The 18,410-nt window shown below is 40.0% G+C and overlaps 1 protein-coding gene and 1 long non-coding RNA gene across 2 annotated transcripts in view; both read left to right on the top strand.

The window, feature by feature from the left end:
• LOC108415343 (carcinoembryonic antigen-related cell adhesion molecule 5-like) overlaps positions 1 to 18,410 on the top strand; it is a 653,433-nt gene that overhangs the window by 520,953 nt on the left and 114,070 nt on the right. The gene's annotated exons all lie outside the window — the stretch shown is intronic.
• LOC119266041 lies at positions 11,206 to 11,821 on the top strand. Its single transcript, XR_005131826.1, has 3 exons — positions 11,206 to 11,256; positions 11,429 to 11,501; positions 11,741 to 11,821. It is a non-coding gene; the product is annotated as an uncharacterized LOC119266041 (long non-coding RNA).

Raw genomic sequence — 18,410 nt, 5'->3', positions numbered from 1 at the left:
AATTCTGACACAGACAAAACACACTGTTTGTTCAAGAGCAGAAAAGATGTTATACTTCATTAAAAACAATGTTAAATATAATGTTAACCATTAAGTTAATGTCATAATTGATAGTCATTTTTGTGAGGTTACTCTAGGCTTCTCTTGTCTTATAGACCGTGTTATGTTAAATAACACACTGCACAAATATGCCATATGTGTTCATATGTAGATCACAGTATAATCTCTATGCAGTTCTGCAGTCAAAGCATGAAGGTCAGCACTGATGCCCTCGGGGTTGATTTCTGCAAATGGCTCTCAAGAAAAATATAGTTTATATTTTTGATGTTTTAGTGTGTTTTTTCCATAAAGTCTTGCAAATTAGTGATAATCAGTTGTAATTAAAGTGAAAACACAATGTTTGCACTTGGTTGTAGTAAAGACTGACAAAGCATTAAGCAGCAGTGCTTAGCCAGTCAGTTAATGCTACCTTTTATGTGTATTAGCATTGTATGATTTTTTTTTTTTATGTATATAACATGTAAGCAGAAATGAAGCACCTGCCCTGCCTGTATTAGAAAAAAAGAATTAGGTTTGGTTTCTACACATATCGACTGTACTGAGATCATTTGTTGACTTTTGCCACAACATTGATTTACAGCACTTTTCGTTCTTAACTGTCACCACATTTATCAATATTGAGATACTTTGCGGAGAAACTTGATAAAATACATGACATTGTTCACTTTAATAATGTGGTGTGTTTTTATATTGTAATATTGACGTGTGAGCCATTATATATCGTGATAATAATATTCAAACTCTAACTGTAAATGTTCTTCATTCTTCTAGTTTTACTTTATACATTTTACATAACAACTGCATAACTACTAAAATAAGTTCTGTGTTGGCTGTAGCCTCTTGACCTTGTCCCTCCACTTCTCAGACCATGTTGGTAGCCTTGGAGACCGACATCCAAGCCAGGTAGCCTATATAGACTCCTGCACCTGTGAATCCTGAAGTAGCGTCCTTACACCCACTTGTATATATTTCTAGGAAGAAGTAAAAATGTAAGCTCTAACTAACTGACCTGTAATCCTGTAATTATTGTTGTGTATGATGACTGTAACTTTCTAGGTGATGCTGAATTTGCTCTTTGTGTGCACAACTGAACGTTACTGTGTTTCTGAAGTGATGAGCAGAGCATACGGCCTTTCAGCACTAACTCCACTTGTCAGACCTACAAAGCTGAACTAACACATATAAACCACAATAAACATGTCAACACCCATTCTAGGAAATTCTGTCACAAATAGAAACACACAAACTGCTTCTTCAAGATAAGAAAAGATGATTAACATCAGCACAAACAGTGGTCTGTCATATTTCAGCTGTTCTCATATCTCCAGTTTTTTGTTTTTCAGTCTCTGGTATAATTTGAGAATGTCTGTCTGTCCTTGACATGGTGTGTAAATGTCATGATGAATGGAGGCAAAATTATGTAGAAAACAGATTGGTTATGTTGACTTACATTAAAAGTAAAGTATTTTTTTCCTTCTGCTGTAATTTTCAGAGATACACTATTCCAACTGCAGCAAATAGGTCTGAAAGCAGAGGCCAAACAAGGGAAAACATCAAGGGTATTAATGCCAGGTGTAAATAAATAGGTGTGGGTGTGCAGGGATGTAGATGAAGGACAGCACTTACACTGTGAGAGATCTCTCGTCTTACACTGTGATGAAACTGTAATTTGTTGTGTTTGTGTAGAGCACAGAGTATAATCTCTATGCAGTTCTACAGGCATTAAACTTCATCAAGCCAGTTTCTTTAGGCTGACTGTGCTGTCATAAGCTATATATGCAAACCCACACACACACACACACACACACACACACACACACACACATTATCTAAGCCGCTTCTCCTTCTGGGTTGCGGGGTTGCTGGAGCCTCTTCCAGCTGTCATTGGGCGAAAGGCAGGATACACCCTGAACAGGTCGCCAGTCCATCACAGGGCAGTATATGCAAACTCTAATTCTGATTTTACTTTGTCTAGTTTTATTTGGTAAATGATTCAAGTTAGTGCTGTATGTTGACTATAACCTCTTGACTTTATTTCCTCACTGGTCAGTCTAAGTTTGTACCCATGAAGACAGACCTCCAAACCAGGTCTATACAGTCCTGCAACAATAAATCTAGAAGGAGAGTCCTTAAACCCACTGGTATATATTTTTATAGGCTAAAACAAAAAATGAATCCTTATGTAAACTCTATGTACCCTGCATCACCTACACCTTCACATTCTAGCAGTCCCACGAGCACATTCTCTAAAAAGCCCATTTGTTGTATACTGCCCCCTACTGTTTATCCCATGTGCTGCTTACACATTCATGTTTACACTCGGAGGATCAGTCAGGGACACGTCAGAGACTCAGTAACAGACATCCACTCTTCTAGGATGTCTAAATATTATACCGGTGATTATACGGTATGTTATAGTGAACTGAAGCTCCTCAGTGGGAGTTTATTAGTACTGATATAATCACAGTGAGATTAACAATAGACGATAAATATTTGTCATCGCCCACATACAGTAACAAACTGTAAAAATACCTTAAGTATTTAACAAAGTAATTACTTGCTTATTGATTCTCTTCTTTTTTACTTCTTTTCTTTTTCTGGAGGGACTTGCTGTCCCTTTGCTGCTGTAACACTGAGAATTTCCCCATTGTGAGAATAATAAAGGATTATCTTATCTTATCTCATCACGGTGGTGTCTCCTGGCCAGAGTCTCTCATCCACCTCTCTGCAGTTATGAAAGGATCCTAATCCATGTGCTCATCGCTGATGATCTTAATGTTTTGATCCAGTGTAGATGTAGTTCTGTGCTGATGTCTGCTTTTATAGATATTTATTTAGTGGGTATTTATGAAGATAATATATATTAGTTATAATATAATAGTTTGTTCTGCTTTAAGCTTTAGATTAAGTCACTGCTTTTCTCACATCTCAGTCAGGAACCATTTATAGTAAAACATCTTTCAATGTTGGATTTTTTTTTTTTTAAGGAGGCTGAAGTCGTTTCTTATTCACCTGCTTCTTGTTCCACTTGTCCTGTTCCAACTTAAGTGGTGCTTGACTTGGCAGAATGTGCACCATTTAAGGTGGAACAGAAAAATTAAAATGGGAAGCTGGTGAATGAGAAGTGACTTCAGCCTCTCGACTTGGTGTTTGACAGTTTCTTCCTGCAGATTAAACATTTCAGGAAACCAGCTGGAGTGACTTATAAATGCAGATAAGTCAGTTTGTCTCCAAATGATCGATGTTCATCTTAAATCTTTCTCTTCGCCTTTTTGTCAGCTACAAGCTGGGCGAGACTGATATCTCCGTTGTTCAGACCAGCAGTCTGCACGTCAGTCTTCAGTGTTACAGGTTGATGAATTAGCAGTTATGCTTAACTCCAGCATTTCAGACCATTTATTGTGAAAACTGTGTTATAACGATTTTACAGCAAAGGAGGATTAAGATATTTTACCTAACACTCTAGTTCTGCTGTGGAGCCACAGCGGGGTAATAGAAGAGCCACATGTTGCCGACCCGGCTTAGCTAAAGTGGAAAAAGCATTTTTGTAATAGACTATTACTAATAGTTGTGTGCAGAGCCAGCGCCACTGATGAGAATTTTGAGGCTGAAGTGTTGCTGAAGTTTTTTTATGAGGAAATCTGATTGACTTTGCTTTTACTTAGTCTACATTTTTGTTGGATATCAGGCCTTTGGGTGTGTAAGTTTGATTGTTGGTTATACAACTGATATACTCGAGTATTTGGCAGTAAATCCTGTGAAATTATGTGGTTTCAGTGGAGCTGCTGAGGACTGAGTGACACTATTCAAGTCCACTAATAAACAACAAATAATAAAACTGTAAATGCACCAGCTGTGGAGACAGAACTGTGGACAGAACAGCTTTTGACTGACAACAGTGAACAGCCAAGCTGAATGAGCTGCACTGCTGTGTCCAGTGTTAGAATTAGTATAAATTATTAGTATAGATTAGTATACATTAATGTTTTAAAAGGTTCCGGTTATTAAATAATATTGTAAGTAATGATGTGTGAATCACCTGAAAATTATGTTGGTTGGTTGGTGTAGTGGTTAACATCTCTACCTTCTACGCTGTAGACTGGGGTTCAGTCCCCCACCAGGGCAACCACACTATACTAATAAGAGTCCCTGGGCAAGACTCCTAACACCACCTTCACCCACCTGTGTAAATTGATCGAATTGTAAGTCGCTCTCGATAAGAGCGTCTGCCAAGTGCAGTAAATGATGCGCAATCAAATCTTGATCTTCACCTCATAATACTGTTCAGATACAGTCGGTCGACCCCCTTAGTGAACCCGAGTCAAATACAGGTGGGTCACCTACTGATCTCCAGTCAGTTTTCACCATTTAGGTTCATAATAATGAACTTATTCAAACAGAACTTTACTGATCAGCGATCAGGCAGTGAGATCCGGTTCTGATCACCTGACATGTTACTGTCTCCCCAGTATGAATTATAAACACATGAATAAATAAAACCTATAAAAGTACAAACACTTTCCAACACCCAGTTCAAAAACAGCTTACATGCACAGATTTAGATTCCATACAGAACATGAATATGATTTATGATTTGATCTACTGCCAGAAGAAAATGATTAAAACAGAAAAACATAGTTTCACATTTTTATTTTAAGGTCTGCATCATGTAGACAAATCCAATACAATGCTGAAAATAATAATGATGAAAATGTGAGGTGATAAATTCGGGGTTCGTGATGCATTTACACCGATTTGACCAGCAGGTGGCAAGTCTGTGGTGTTTTGAGCGCTTCAAAACAATGAATCATTTTTGAATCGATTCAGTTGGTTCAAAGCTTCAGGAAGACTCGTTTCTCCATTACCAGGCAAAATGAGAGAAACTGAGTTCATACAGTTCAAGACAGGAACTAAAAACACAAACGTGAGTATAAAGACAGCATCAGAACAAGATTCACCGGGAGATCAACTAGAACTGCTAGGAAAGAACAGAACAAGACTTTACAAGGAACAAACTGAGAACAGCTCAACATGAAGAACATCAGGAGAAATGAGTAACAGGGGTATCAGGAAAAGACTGAAGAGAGAATGACCTCAGTGAGAGAGAGAGAGAGAGAGAGAGAGAGAGAGAGAGAGAGAACACTCTGGAGTGTGTCTCTACTGGCTGAACTTCACAGCCTGAGTTCACAAAACCACCTCAATAATGAAAGTGCTGATCTAGAACCAGTGTTTGGGATTATGATCATCATAAATGCAGATGATTTGAATCTGAGATCAGTCTCTAACTCAGAACTGCTTTGTGAACACCAATCTTGCTAAAGTTGAGGAGAGAGAGGATGTTGTTCTGGACTGGTTTTCTCAAAAGCACCTTAAAAGAAAGATGATTCTTAAATGGTAGAGCGAGCATCACACTGAACACTCTCTCTCTCCTAGACTGGGTTGATCCTAACACACAGATGCTTTTGTGAAACTGAGTGTCCCAGTGTCAGGTTGGCCCAGTGGCGCAGGGGGTAGTGCTGTCGCTTCAGAGCGAGAAGGGCCTGGGTTTGGTTAGGCGGGGCGACTGCAGTCCTTTCTGTATTGAGTTTGCATGTTCTCCCTGTGTCTGCACGGGTTTCTTTCAGGTTGTCTGGTTTCCTCCCACAGGCCAAAGACATGCAGCCAGGCCAACTGGACATGCTAAATTGCCCCTAGATGTGAATGTGTATGTCAGTGTGTCTGCCCTGTGATCACCCAGTGACTGCTGGGATAGGCTCCAGCACCCACCCCGACCCAGAAGGATAAACGTGTTCTCCCCGTGTCTGTGTGGGTTTCCTCCCACAGTTCAAGAGATAGTAAGTTGCCCCGAGGGGTGTGTGTATAATAATAACCAGGACGTGAGTCAGGCCTGTTCAGCCCAGATAAATCTAGGCTGGTGATAAAAGCAGTACTAAGTTTTGGTCTCTGACCACGTTCCTCCATATTTATGATGGTGATGGTCTCACAGTCAACCTGCCTTAACAGTGGCAGATCTAAAGTGTCTTCTGCCTTGTTGATGAATGTAAGTGACTTTCTTTAAATATTTTGTAGCATCTGGAGCTCCCCGTTGTCCTTGGTGCCAGATGTTTGCCTATTGGGCGTGTCTGTCCTCTTCTTCTACTTTTACTCTTAGTTTTGTCTTTTCCTCTGTCCTGCCTTTTGTTTGCTTGCTCCTCTGATCTCAGCTCATTATTAAAGCTTGTTGTGTGTTGTACTTGCTGTGAGAGTGAGCATTTAGTCCAAGTCCGAAGTATTTAATTCCCATTAAATCTCACACGAGCCTGTTAGTCTGAAAACTCATTACTTGCCAAGAGCTTCAGTGTCTTTATTCAAACATGTGGATTTAATGTTAATACCCATATAAAGTTTGCTTTGTGACAGATTCATGAACTGTACTTATCCACTACAGCAGAGCCTTATTTCAAGCTTGAAGCTGAACACAGTGCTGCTCATTGTGAGTGAGGGACATGCAGCTCGTCCCAGGTGAGTGCAGAATTGTAGAGGACTGCATGAGCAACAGTGAAGTAGTTTTTCCTTGTGTTGGTCTGCAGAAGACTCAAAGCCCTTTCTGAGAGCTCAGCTCGGCTCATATTGCTGCAGCATATCAGATAATTACGCTGCGCCGACACCGTTAAGCAATTTATAGACCAGTGATAGTATCTCAGTCTTTAAATGTATTTAAATAAAGGTCATTAATAACCCTAATTAGAGCTGATTCAGTACTTTGACTGAAATTAGTCTAGACAGCTGTTTAAGGGCAGCCAGTAAGTTGTTTGTGTAACCCTCGTCTCTCTACATGGCTCCCCAGCTGGGCTCTGCGTTGTGTTTTGATGGTAATGAAAGGGACCAGGAAGCGCAGGAATGTGGTGTGATCAACTGGTGGCGCTGTTTTATTGTCAAGCTCAGACAGAAGCTTGGCATTTCTTCAAGGAAGCACACAATACTGTCAATTCAGCAGTTTTTCCCCACTTCTAACTTACACTCAACGAAAGTCTCAGCTAACATTCACATTTTCTTCCATTTAAAATGTACACAGCACTCAATGGCATTCACCACTCTCATTAAATAAAACACACAAACTTCTTAAACAGTTTAAATTCCCAAGCCTACATATAAAACAGGTCACACCACCTTTTCACTTGATATATTTACAAAAGAAAACACAAAAACAGCTTGAAAATATGCACTAATTTGGACCACTAACTGAACAGAACATGTTATCCAGTGGTAATCTGTCCAAAACCTTGATGGATGTTAGATCTTTTTAAAGGATTAGTTGGGATTAAGCCCAGAGCACAGTCAGCCTATCTCACCTTCAAGGAAGCCCACAACACTGTGTCTTATTTACTAAACAGCAATAATAAAGAGAAACAACGCGTAGCGCATGTACTTCCACCTAGTGGCCACGACTAGTAACAACACCTTACATTTGAAAATGATTTTCTCAATGATTTTTCCCATGAAAGGTAGATTTGAAATGTCTGTAATTTCTCACTAGAGTTGCTTCTAGACTTTTCTTTTTTAAGAGGTTTAACAACCATGCTAGGAAAATTTAAGTGTTAAAGTATACAAACTCATTACATCTCTCAGCTGAAACTAATTCAGGGGCCATATATATAGATGACTTAGTTATTCAGCCATGTTGAAGACTGTTCTGCTTTTGTTAATATTATTGTTGATGACGCTGGAGAAAAAAGATTGTCTAGCTTTGTGCATTATTGTGTTGTAATCAAGCAGCCTGTCTGTGGAGATGGTTTGCATGGTGCAGCACATTTTGCCCATGAAAAGTGCAGCTGTGTGTCATTTATAAACCTTTTCCTAAAGCAAATGTGTCTGTGTTTGATGTTTAGTGAGGACCACATTTCAAAGAAAACCATTTGAAAACCACATCCATAGATGATCATGACAGTGTGCGCTCAGTCAAATGCTTGGAGTCCAAAAGCGGGACTCTTCAGTCTTACATTGTAGTAAACAGAAAACACAAGAAATTCTGGATTTTTATTTTTTTAATTTGAAATATTCTAAATGTATTTCATAATTATATGAATTTTCTAGAAAAATAATGAATTTAGTTGAAACAGGCTTTTAAATGCCATTTATACAGCTCCATAAAAGTTCATTACAGGGTCATCAAAATGCAGTACATTTCAGAAAAAACAGCTTATGGTCTCTGATTTTACAGCCTGAGGTGGGAAAACAACATCAAGCACTTATTTTGAGTAACTTTGTTAAAAGACACCAAAGGAAAACCCCCATTTTACATTACATTACACTATTTACATTAGTTTTGAGGCCTAACATGAACTTTATTCCTGGAAAGTGGCAAAAGACACAGCACTGTACACAATTTTAGTTGAGCTGATCATGATGTAATTTGACAGTACATGCAGTTTAGCTGGTGTTTAGTAAGGATTATTTAGGCTCGTGCTTGTTTTGACAGAGCAGTCAGGTTTAATTTGATGAAAAGCTGCTTATTGGACTCCTGATGTTACCAGTTTAACCAAACCTGTTTCAAGACTAAACTGCTGCTAAGCTAATGCAGATCAATAGTGCCAATGAGTCCAGGACCAACTGTAGGTGGGTGAAATGGAGGAGTGGGTGGAGCCAGAAAAGAAAACAAACCAAAGCACATGTGCACTGCAGCAGAGACCCAGGAGGGGTAGTTTGTTACAAGAGAACTGTAAATATATTATTATTAATATTTATTAAGCACTAATGCCGACAGAACAGAATTACATCTCAGTTTTGTTTACCTTTGAAACAAAGAGCTGTGAAGGATGAATATGACTGGCAATGAAATAAGAGGAAAATACAACAAAATTAAAACAAAAATATATTTTTTAAAAAGGGATTGATCACTGTAGTTCACATAATGAAATTTACGAGTTATCAAATATATCAAAAATATTATATTAACCTGCATCAAGACCTTCTACATATTTTTTTGCTGACAGCAGAAAGTTTGTTACAGTAGTAACAATAAAACAAAGAATTTAGCAAAGCAAATATATCAACTGATCATACAGGGTAGTGGAGTCATTATTTAAAAACCTCTATTACTGACTTACCAGATGAAATGATCTCTAATTGGGGTTTAACATCTTCCTCAACTATGAAAGGTAAAGCACAGCCATGCAAACTGCTAAACCGCAAACTTGGGCTTCTCACAAGATCATAACCATGACCAAAGAAACTTTCTCCAGCTCCAGCTTCTGTTAAGGGTCACATTGAGTTCAGCTCATCAGGTTTAGCTGTGAAATACACAATGATGAACACTTCAAATTAGCCTTTAATTAAGTTAATTAAAATGATTTTAATGACAATTCATTCAGGTTAATGAACAAACTGCGCTCTTACCTCGAGCTCTGTAGCATTTCACCATCAGCACAATGGACACCAGCAGATACGGAGATGCTGCCATTAAACTACTGAGCAGACTGAACACTGAGAATGAAGCTCCTGATTTAGATTCATCTGAAAAACAAAATCATTGCAGTGCTGAAACTGTTAGACTCATAAAATTATCAAATAATATAAAGAAAATTTGTAATTCTGTGTACTCGATCACCTCTGACTGAGATCCAGCTCTGTGGAGACTCTCCTCTCTCTGGGTGTTTACAGTGGTAGAGACCTTCATCTGACTTTGAGACAGTACGGATGGTCATCTCTCCTGTAGTCTGAGTCTGGAGGAGTGATCCATTCTTATAGAACTCAGCTGTGAGGTTTGAGGGCTTTGGGTCACGATATAAACAGCGCAGAGTCAGAGGATCTCCCTCAGTCACAGGATGAACAGGACTGTCCAGAATCACAGCACCATCTGCAGGACAGAGTAAGAACAACACTGAAGAAAGAATTTGTAGAGAATACAGGAACTATAACTCAGTAGTAGAGCTCAGTACTGACGTGTATGAATGTGTCAATGTGGGATTCTTTGTGTATTTTCATATGTTAATATTGTCAGTAGAAAAAAAAGGATTTCAGTAGATTAGTCCTGAAGTGATTTCCTCTTTTACCAGCTTCTCTGTGATTTTCCTTCCATCTGGATTGGCCATTAAACAGAAAAAAGTTGCTTAAAAGTTGCTTTAAATGTACTTCTAATGTGATCATTGGCTCCACATGAAGGAAATATATCAACATGATTACTATGTGTAAGTAATTAACTTAATTAATTTAAGTTGATGTGTGTCATTCGTGTGAAACCAATGTACACAATTAACTCATTTAAAATGATCCACTTTGTTTTCAGTGCAGTGTTTTTTATCTCTCTGAATCTCCTGCTGTTTCTCCACTGAACTAACTCAGCAATGTGCTCATTCCAAATTCACGCTGTTTGTGTTTGTATTCAGAACACAGGATTAAAAAATAAGATGCTCTTACACTACAGCAGCATGCTCCTACATATGAAAATAGAATTATAAACAGAAGTGGACAGGGGGCAATAAGGGAGGGTGGTCTTGCACATACAGGAGGACATTGCACATACTAGACAAATACACCAGATAACAAGTAACAATAAATAAAGCAGTGACAGTAAACAGTCCAGGTGACTGGCAGTAAAGAATTATGTAGGTGGCAGTAATTACAATAGCATTACACTGTGAATATCTAAGCTGATTGGTTGAGAAGCGTTCTAACCCTGCTGTTATTTCACCATAACATCACAGGTTTTTCACAAACACTGTATCACTCCGCTGAGACGCTGTTGCTAAGCAACGACTTTGACAGCTGTAAGAGACGCTCAAGCCATTTGAACGTTTTCACTTATTACTTTGCGCAGAAACAGAAAATGGACACTAAAGATGACATTTGACCTACAGCTGATTTGGTCAGCTCTGAAGATGAGCAGGCGCAGTGATACAGAACTCCGTTATTGTGAGCAGGTCATGAGTGAGCGTATATGGAGGACTTTACAACGGCTTTGAAAGCAGCTCAGCCAGTCAGATTTTAGGACCGGAAGTTTCTGTGGTTAGTCGACAGCAACCACAATGAGAGATGTCTGCCTGCCGGATCTGCTGCCAGGTCTGTTTTAGGACTTCCTGGTGTGTTTTTAATTCACAGTTAAAAACAGGAACATGGGGACAGCTCGGAACCAGACCTCCCCGGCTTCTGGGCACAGTCCTCATTGGTCCTCATGGCCTGTCCCCAGAAAACAGGGACACCTGGTCAATTTACTTCACTGTGAGTGGTAACGTGGCTAATATTACCAGCACTGTTAAATTCCACATGACTGGTAAAAGTAAATGATAGACAGCTAATGCTGAACTGGGTCATGGTGTCTCTGCATTTGACTGCCTTTATTAATATTTTATCATAAACTGCTCTGAACATGTGTTTATGATGTGATGTACAGCTGCCAGATTCCATCCTGGAGGATACAGTTACTTGTCAAAGTGGAGTTTGTGGAGATCAATCCAGCCAATCCAGTGAGTGAGTGAATAAAAGTGGATGAGAAATTCAGTTTAATTTTGATTGTTAGTCCAATTACAGTTTGTTTACATTGTTTGGAGATTTATTTATTACATTAAAAAGGATAAACTAATGGTGGGTCTTGGTTTCTGATGACTCAAAATGTGAAACGTCTTTGCTGTTGTGTGTTTTTTAAGCAGTGTGTGCATTTAAAACATTTTAATATCAGTCATAAATCTGTATTTCTTTTGAACAGTTGACCGTTAGAAGCCTGTAAAGACACTTCCCATAACAGAAGGAATATAAAGAAGGAATATTTCACTACTTTACTCTGAGGGCTGCAGCCGGGGAAGAGAGAGGTGGGATGACGCTGTAACAGCCGCTGTATTGTTCTGTCTGTTTGGCATTTGCACCTGCTGCAACTGATAATCCATTCAGAAAGGCTGGTATGAAGGCATGGAAACATATTCATCAGCGCACTGGAGAGCATGAGAAGTAAGATCCACAGGGATGGTGCTGATGCTTACTTTCTGATGGCTAAAGGGGCAGATGTAAAAAGCCTTCTGGCAGGCAAACAAATGTCTTTACATCATGAGCAGGTGAAAAAGAAGCATCAGGTAATGGAACACATAGTAGATGTGGTTAAAGTCATAGGAAAATGTGGTCTCAGTTACAGAGGGGATAAAGCAGAGAGTGCTTATACTCTAGAAAACACTGCAGTCAATCGTGGCAACTTTTTAGAGTTGTTCATTCTTTTGAGCTGGTATGATCTGTGCCCTCAGCAGCACATTAGCAGTTGTATTGAGCAAAGCAAAATACATCATGACAGTGGGGCAAAAGGTAGGGGTTCTCTTGTGACTCTTATATCGAAGGACATAAACAACAACGTTGTGGACGTCCTTAAAAAGTTGATAAAGAGCACGATTGCAGATGAGGTTAGAGAGGCAGGCATGTTTTCAGTTCAAATTGATACTGCTCAAGACGTTTCATCAACAGACCAGTGTGCTATCATCTTAAGATATGTTACAGATGTCATTCATGAGCGGCTGGTTGCTGTGGTGGACTGTGAAAAGTCCACAGGTCAGTATTTCACAGAGGCATTGAAACAGACCTTAGATGAGCTCACCATTTACATTGGCAACTCCACTGAAGGTGCTGCCAATATGCAGGGACAGTATCAGGGGTTCTCTGCATTTCTCTCTGAGCAGTCTCCTACACAGGTCCATGTCTGGTGTTACTAAACTAAACAATGTGGCAGTGTTTCTGAGGGAGTCATGGAAACAGATGCAGAAGTGGGAGGAGATGAGTGATGACAGCTGTAAGAAAGACTCTGGCATTGAAGCCTAGCCCCGCCCCCCTTTTCACGTGCAGTTTAGTTTTAGTTTATATGGAGCATAGAGCACAGGTTCAGCTCTGCTGCTTCAGGCAAGTTATCACTTCAGCTTGGCTGGATCACAGCCTCAAGATGATAGCATGTGAGGAGTTGTGTGCGTGCATTCCAACCAAGTAAGTGTTGTTAAGTGTCGAGATAGTTAGTCATGCTAATTCAGCTATGTTTAAGTAATTGAAGTAATGCTAAGAAGATTTATTATTTTGTTAGTTTAATTCAGTATGTTGATTATTCTGTTTACAGACCACACACAACTGAGGCTCTTGCACATGTAATTCAAGTGTGAGTTTAATAAAGAAACTAAAGGAAAGGGAGACAACTGCTTCATGGTGTTCTTACCGACACCCCCCATACAACACACCTCACATCAGCAGAACCAGCACATACAGTCCTTTAGTGGTCCTCACCAACAACAGCAGACACAGAAAACTGACCCCAGTAGGGAGAACAAGGTGGTGGGCTAAGAATCGGGCCCTAACAAAAGTGTTTGGGTGCTTTGGTGATCCTAGGGATGCCCTTTATGTTGACCTCCTATTGACTCTAGTCGCAATCAAAGGGGATGACACTATGAAGTCAGCAGTTAGGGCGAAAGCGAAGGGACACATGGAAACCCTTATGAAATATGAGGTTATCCTCACTGCTCAGATTTTCCTTAGGTTAGGGGTCTCTTACAATAAATAACTGGAGTAAAAACAAATGGATGTTCTTATCCTCTCAATACAATCGTGAACCTGACACCAAAAACTCTTGAGCAGCTCCAGAACGCACGCGCAGTTTTCCCGATTAAAACATTCCTAGGACTAACATGATATTTTTCTCCTACCCGGAAAGACGATTCTTGCTTTAATGAACAGTAGAAGCCTTTTCTGTGGCTGCGCCATATTTTCTATGTGGAGCTGAAGCTGTGAGACAGAAGGGTTTTCAGCTTTAACCGGTCCTGCAGTCGTTTCTATGAAGTTTCTGAGTAACAGCATAAAAGCTCAATTTGCTCTTCCTGCTCTGCTGTTGGCGCGAAACTCAGCCGCTCTACGCACGTTGGCCACGCCCCCTTTGTAGCGTCATCATCTGGCAGTGAACTCAGAGACCGGAAAGGTGAGTGTTTTTACTGATTTGTGCTTTAATGTGATTTCTTCATTAATGAAAGAGAGGAAATGGAGAAATACCGAGACTAGTCGTCTTAATGTGGTAAGATGCAGTAAGAGCGCAGTTTGAGCTGCTCTGCGGTTTTTCGGAGTCAGGATAGTATTTTAAACGGCCTCCGTTCGTTTCTAAATAAGGGCGGGAAGGTCGCTGTGAGAGAAACGGCCTCAGCTAATCTCACCAGGCTAAACGGCTTCTTAGTGCTGTGCAGTTAATGCGACAATATCCGGCAGACAAGCTCAGAACTAAAGAGCAGGTGGTCCTGTAAGACCACCGGTACGATAAGGTTAATTACTGAAGTGTAAAAGCGACGTCGCTAACGTTAATGTCCAAAGGTGGCGTAGCCATGACGTCACAACCAAGCTTTTTGCCATGTTGATGTCATAATGGTTGTCATGACGATGTGTACTAAAGGCTTACATTGTGGTGTGTCTGTGTGTTTTGGACAGTTTTCAGTGTGAGATTCGTTTATCACGACATCATGGACAGCAGAAGATTTTCGGTGGAGGACCCGACCTCCAGCTGCAGAGTGTAAATGATTTAAAGCTCTTTATCAACATCAGAAAGCCTTTATATTCCTGCTTCAGTGTGAAACGTTTAAATTTCAGCTTTAATTTGATCAACTCATTTATTTTAGCCTCAGTGTGAAGAACGTTTATATTGCTGTGTGAATAGTGGTGCAAGAGTAAAGAATATTGGAGTTGAAGAAAAGTAACAGTTGCTCTTTTGTGTTCGTTGTTTGTGTGCAGGAGGAGAGATGAGCGGTGTCACGCGTTCATTTCTTCCCTCACTCAGCACTTTTTATTTCCTGCGTTCATTTTGATGATTATCATCGTGAACTCATTCGTCATCGCTCTGGAGGAAGAATACAATAACCCAGGGCTGTTTAGGGTAAGTGCACTGTAAAGATAGAATTAGTCTGATTTTACATTGTGTAGAGAGAGAGAGAGAGAGAGAGAGAGAGAGAGAGAGTGTGTAATAGAGAGAGAGAGTGTAAGAGAGAGTGTAAGAGAGAGAGAGAGAGCGTGTAATAGAGAAAGAGAGAGAGAGAGAGAGAGAGAGTGTGTAAGAGAGAGAGAGAGTGTGTGTAAGAGAGAGAGAAAGAGAGTGTAATAGAGAAAGAGTGTAATAGAGAGAGAGAGAGAGTGTAACAGAGAGAAAGAGAGAGAGAGTGTGTAATAGAGAGAGAGAGTGTAACAGAGAGAGAGAGAGAAAGAGAGAGAGAGTGTGTAATAGAGAGAGAGAGTGTAACAGAGAGAGAGAGAGAAAGAGAGAGAGAGTGTGTAATAGAGAGAGAGAGAGTGTGTAATAGAGAGAGAGAGAGAGTGTAATAGAGAGAGAGAGAGTGTGTAATAGAGAGAGAGAGAGTGTAATAGAGAGAGAGAGAGAGTGTGACAGAGAGAGAGAGAGAGAGAAAGAGAGAGAGTGTAATAGAGAGAGAGAGAGTGTAATAGAGAGAGAGAGAGAGAGAGAGTAATAGAGAGAAAGAGTGTAATAGAGAGAGAGTGTGTGTAATAGAGAGAGAGTGTGTGTAATAGAGAGAGAGAGAGAGAGAGTGTAATAGAGAGAGAGAGAGAGAGAGTGTAATAGAGAGAGAGAGAGAGAGAGAGTGAGTAATAGAGAGAAAGAGAGTGTAATAGAGAGAGAGAGAGAGAGTGTAATAGAGAGAGAGAGTGTAATAGAGAGAGAGAGAGAGTGTAATAGAGAGAGAGAGAGAGAGTGTAATAGAGAGAGAGAGAGTGTAATAGAGAGAGAGAGAGTGTAATAGAGAGAAAGAGAGTGTAATAGAGAGAGAGAGTGTGTAATAGAGAGAGAGTGTGTGTAATAGAGAGAGAGAGAGAGAGAGTGTAATAGAGAGAGAGAGAGTGTAATAGAGAGAGAGAGAGAGAGAGTGTAATAGAGAGAGAGAGAGAGAGTAATAGAGAGAGAGAGAGAGTGTGTAACAGAGAGAGAGAGAGAAAGAGAGAGAGAATGTAATAGAGAGAGAGAGAGTGTGTAACAGAGAGAGAGAAAGAGAGTGTAATAGAGAGAGAGAGAGAGTGTAATAGAGAGAGAGAGAGAGGAGAGAGAGAGAGTAATAGAGAGAGAGAGAGTGTGTAATAGAGAGAGAGAGAGAGAGTGTAATAGAGAGAGAGAGAGTGTGGAACAGAGAGAGAGAAAGAGAGTGTAATAGAGAGAGAGAGAGTGTGTAACAGAGAGAGAGAGAGAAAGAGAGAGAGAGAGAGTGTGTAATAGAGAGAGAAAGAGAGTGTAATAGAGAGAGAGAGAGAGTGTAATAGAGAGAGAGAGAGAGAGAGAGAGAGTGTAATAGAGAGAGAGAGAGTGTGTAATAGAGAGAGAGAGAGAGAGTGTAATAGAGAGAGAGTGTGTAACAGAGAGAGAAAGAGAGTGTAATAGAGAGAGAGAGAGAGAGAGAGAGAGTGTAATAGAGAGAGAGAGAGAGTGTAATAGAGAGAGAGAGAGAGAGTGTAATAGAGAGAGAGAGAGTAATAGAGAGAGAGAGAGAGAGTAATAGAGAGAGAGAGAGAGTGTAATAGAGAGAGAGAGAGAGTGTAATAGAGAGAAAGAGAGTGTAATAGAGAGAGAGAGAGAGTGTAATAGAGAGAGAGAGAGAGAGAGTGTAATAGAGAGAGAGAGAGAGAGAGTGTAATAGAGAGAGAGAGAGAGAGTGTAATAGAGAGAGAACTCAGCGTTTGGGAACTGAGACACTAATTGTTGAAGCTCTGTAGGTGGAATTCTTTCCCATTCTTGCTTGATGTACAACTTCAGTTGCTCAACATTCCAAAATCAAAATGAATGAATGAGTGAATCAAAAAGCAATTAAACTATTTATAAGTCATTATTGCTCAGTGAGTAATCTGCCCAGATAAAGAATCTATCTTATAAAACTATATCCCACCACTAGGTGGCGCAACAGTCACATCATGTTCACCCTCTCAGCTCAAGTTCACCCAGTTCACTTCTATTTCACTTCTTTACTGGTCTTGCGTTTTTACCTCTATAAATGCGCTGTGTGTTCAGTATATGAGTAAAAGAAACATGAAAAATATGAACTGTGTCTTGTGCAAAGAACAAACCAGTAACGTGTTTCACGTCGTGTCTTTGTTCGAGGTGTTAAAGGCCTTTAATCCTACTTGGCCTAAATGTGGACAAAAGACAAAAGCAGACAGATCATTCACTGTAATCACTTCTCACTGATCTGTGCAAAAAGCCCTTTTAATGTGTTTATACAAATAATGAAGTACCTCATAATTGCCTGTTCAGTTCTAAGTATTCATGATGTTGTAGTACTGCTGTAAATACAAGCTTAGTGCTGCAGCGTAATTACAAGGTGTTTACCAGAAATGACTTGTCATTAGATCATATTCACCCATTCAGCGTTAGACACTTACTGTACTACACATTAAAGTGCTACAGTCTGCTTGTCTGTCTGCTCTGGGATGTTTGAGATGTTCTCTTTTGCAGTGGTGCTGAACCTAAAGAAGCTTCTATATTTTAAGACTGCAAATGTAGCTTATGCAGATTAGAGGTTTAGTCTGTTCAGATCAGGAGCAAAACACAGAACATGACGTACTGAAAGAAGAGCAGATAGTATCAGTTTTATCAGTGATGCAGCATGTGACCTTGTTTCTTTGGGTCCCACATACCTAGAAGAACAGACGGACAGTGTCTCTGAATGTTTGAAGAGCTGGTGGAGAATTTGTTCAGTTCATCATCAAAGTGACAGTAGATCAGTCTTTACTGAGGTCTGCACATCTGATGGTTTATAGCTTTTTCTTTCAAATGCTGTTTTCATGCTTTTTAGTTTTAGCTACTTTGCTGCTCTATGCAAGATAAAATACAATGATCTGCAGAATGAAAAGGAAACTCCACGATATGCTCATCTAAAATATACGATTAATCTGGATATTAAAACACTTATGGAGCTTGCAGTCCTAATATTTGATGATGTTATTCCACAGTTTAGGAGCCATAAAAGAAAAGTTTCTTTATCATCATTATAGAGACACACAGCCAGGATTCAGAGCTCCTGATGATCATCTTTTATGATGGTAGCTACACGTCCTACATGGTCTTATGCAAAAGCCCACCCAGTTTAACTGTTACTGGATGTCCTGTGTCTGGATGTCTCCTTTTCTCTCTCTCTCTGTCTGAGTGTTCTCAGGTGGACGTTGCTGCGTGACTGATCTCGTTTTTCCCGGCGTGTGATTGCCTGTTCCAGTTGGCGCTGGTTATAAAAGGTCTTTGGTGTTTTGGCGCAATATGGAGCGGCTATTTTCTTATTTGGCTTCGCACAGTTCCGCTCCCCTGGCTGCCCGCCAGTGGACAGACCAGTTACTGTGGATGATTTGCTGGCCTACAGGTGCCTTTTTTATCATCTTGTTTCTTTTTTATG

The sequence above is a fragment of the Pygocentrus nattereri genome, chromosome 2, assembly GCF_015220715.1.
Source record: "Pygocentrus nattereri isolate fPygNat1 chromosome 2, fPygNat1.pri, whole genome shotgun sequence".
Taxonomy (NCBI): domain Eukaryota; kingdom Metazoa; phylum Chordata; class Actinopteri; order Characiformes; family Serrasalmidae; genus Pygocentrus; species Pygocentrus nattereri.
This window is presented reverse-complemented; position numbering and strand designations above follow the sequence as displayed.